Source organism: Cyprinodon variegatus, unplaced genomic scaffold (assembly GCF_000732505.1).
Source record: "Cyprinodon variegatus isolate N-32 unplaced genomic scaffold, C_variegatus-1.0 Scaffold317, whole genome shotgun sequence".
In the NCBI taxonomy this organism is placed as follows: Eukaryota; Metazoa; Chordata; class Actinopteri; order Cyprinodontiformes; family Cyprinodontidae; genus Cyprinodon; species Cyprinodon variegatus.
Window position 1 is genome coordinate 66,145 of NW_015150770.1, and position 3,250 is coordinate 69,394.

General features: G+C 40.1%; 1 long non-coding RNA gene across 1 annotated transcript in view; it reads right to left on the reverse strand.

Moving 5' to 3' along the window:
- The window catches only part of LOC107090942, a 50,390-nt gene that overhangs the window by 45,477 nt on the left and 1,663 nt on the right, over nt 1-3,250 (reverse strand). The gene's annotated exons all lie outside the window — the stretch shown is intronic.

Here is a 3,250-nt window from a genome sequence, read left to right on the forward strand (position 1 = left end):
CCATCTGGCGGAGTCAGGTTAGTAAAAATGTATATAACAAATCAATTTAAACAATGAATGTAAACATTTCTGTCCAGAAAGTTTCCCATCATAGCCTGCAACACGCCTTTCTGCACAGCGCCGTGCCAGGCAGGTGGCTGTGTCTCGGTCCTTAGATCCCAAAGGGAAAAAGAGGAAGATTTAAGAAGTGGATTGCATCTCCAATCTGCACCACTGCTGCTAGTTTGATTCCAAACAAGGAAAACCGTTTACAGATCCAACAGGTAGAGCTCTCATGCAGGGATGAGAACTTTCTTCCATTTTCTTTTCCCAAATACTCAAAATGACCAAACCAAAAATCTGATTTCTTTATTTTGTTTCTATATCTCATCAATGATATATACAATATAATATATTCATATTGTAATGGAATTTCAACTTAAAGCACCAAATATGGTACAACAGACTAGTCACATGATGTGAAATTTTAATCCAGGTTAAACTCTTAATCACGAATGCTTATTATGTATTTAAGCCCACATAGTCCTTTTTTACAGTGTTCTAATACACTTGTTGCCTGTTTCGGACTATGAGGCTTATAGAAGACTTTTACATTTTTGCAACTCCACACAGATGTGGTATTTTGTCTAATTTGTCTCTTTGAAAAATTTGAGTTACTGACTCCTGTGCTAGAATGACTCAGTCAGTACTGATTTTCCTAAAACTTAATTTCTGTGCATCTCTTTCTATACTTCTACAAAGCACATCAAGTATTACAATAAGGTGAGACCAGGTGTTCAGCAGCTTAGGATGGATATGAGCAGATAGAACCATAAACCAGGAAACCCACTGGTGACTAACACTGGTTTGGTTTTCAGCTGGAATGCTATGACAGGGGACTTTTTTCAGTCAACGCACCATTCTAGATTCAACCCCCAACATGTCTGCAGTTTGTTCAAGCTGCAGGGGAGTGAGAGAGAAAAAGACATCAGAAGATAACAGGAAGGTGGACTGCAGAGGAGGGAAGTCGTCGTTTACAGTTTAATCTATTAATTCTCAGAGTTTTTAAAGCTGCCAACATTTTTAAATCCAGCTTGTTCTGTAACAGGCCTGAGTTTAAGACTGGAAAGCTGTTTATGTGACGCTAGCTGTGCTAATCCCACTGATATCCAACACTAAAGCTACTTTGAAATGGACTCCAATGTTTATGCTTAGTAAAAGTTCTCTAAGACAAAAAATACTAATAATTTCATATTTTTTTGATAAAACCTAAAGTGAAAATAACGATTAAACATTAAAGGACAAATTGATTTAACCTTGTGAATGAAATTCATAATTAAATAGCTGCAGTTCAGACAGGCTGCATATGATCCACTATCTTCCTTTCAGACCAATGAAAAAGAAAGCAAACCGTCCAATTCTCCTCTCAGAAACACCTAGGCAGTGCAACCCCTCCCCTACTTGTTTCTGTGCAGTGTCAGTCAACAAAGAAAAGAGGCCAATTGGAAACAGCAGCTCTTCATGTCTGTAAAGCAGCTGACTGCAGGCTAGCAAAATAAACATCAATAATGAATGAATAACGCCCTCATAAATCAATGCTGCATTATTAGTTTAGACACATCTTTAATCCCACATTTACCCATTTTTATAGAACACACGCAAGACTAGAATAAATCAGCACCTCTGGTTTTACTTTAAGCCTTTAAATGGGTTTGAATCATATAGACTCTTCCCGCCGTCTCCTGTTTTTAACTCAGGCTTTGTGAGATAAATTAACCGCAGCCATCCAGTCGGAGCTTTAGATGCTCCCATTACTCCGGCAGAGCCTCAGCACACATTAAATAAAAGCTCTTTAAGCTGATGAGGTCTCCACACAGCAAATGAAATCATCTTAATATGCAAACTCACGCTCAGTCGTCACAGAGAGCCTGGAAGAAGGGGCCCGGAGACAGCTGGGGGTCCAGCACTCCGACATGCATCGCCGGGTTCCCTCGGCTCACCTCGCCAGCCGCAGCATCGACATGAAGCGTTGGAGGTGAAGTGTGAAATGGTTCTGCTGCAGCTGGAGGCCAAACTCTAGGGACTCATCAGGAGGTTCGGCCTCACACTTGGAAGGATTTGAGTAAATGTAGAGGACGTTTTCCATTTCCCGACTCGGGTTTTTTCACGCTTCCTGGGCGAGTTAAGTAAGAAGTCGGCTGAGGCAGCACTTCGGCACACCTCCCAACAAGTGATAAATATTTAAACTGCACTCTGGTGGGCGCAGAGGTGAACATTCAGCAGTGGTATTACAAGGAGTGAAGCAAGGAGGGGGAAAAGAGACCAGAACAGCCAGGTTTAATTATTTGCAGGTCTGTCCTGGAAAGTTCCCTCTGAGGAAGCGGAACCTGCAACGGATCCCAGCCAGCAAACAGCTTTCAGAGAGAAAACGGCAACACTGAGCTGCAGTAGTTTCAGCCTCAGATGCCAAGAGAAGTCGGGTTTTTCTGACAAAACAAGGTGGAGCGATTTGTGATGGGTGGGCTCTAAACCAGTTTTAAGGACTGTTTTTCACCCAAACATGAAGCTGAACTGTTGGAAAACATGATTATTCTTCCTCTGAACCACCAGGTTTAATAATTGAAAGAATCAAATTATCTTATACGGTCATAAAACGATGAAAAAAAAAAAAAGTAAATGATCAAATGTGCTGCTGATAGGTTAGGTGTTAATGCATGTTTTTAAATTTTATATACAACCTTTTTGTCAGTGGATTTTTTTATACATGGCCTGATTAGAGGGAAACACAACTATGCAGAGTAATAATACTCCCATTCAACAGGTGGCGCTGAGGGAAAAGTAAGAGCTGCAGAAAACAGACCAGACCTGTCCTTTAAATCTAAAGGAAAGCAGAATCCACTTCTTAAGGAAGAAACCACTGAATTAAACAGCAAAAGAAACATGTAGGTTAAAAAATCTTTTCTTATGTATGGCCTATTGTCAAACCAGCACGTTACTGCCACCTATGGGCCTGGAGAGGGAAAATCTACCTACTGTAAATACATAAACAAAAGTCCTGAAACAAACTAAACCAGTAGTGGTAACCAGCAACAGAACTGCATTAAAAATAAACACTGACAGTGTTTAAAATTAGTCAACTTAATAAAAGAAACGTTAAAACAAATAGCCCAGAAACATGAAAGCTTCCCAAGGTGATGGCCTCTTGTTTTCTGTGGCTAAACTAAATCAAACTCTTTCAGGTTTCCTGAATTGAAGCAACTTTATATATATA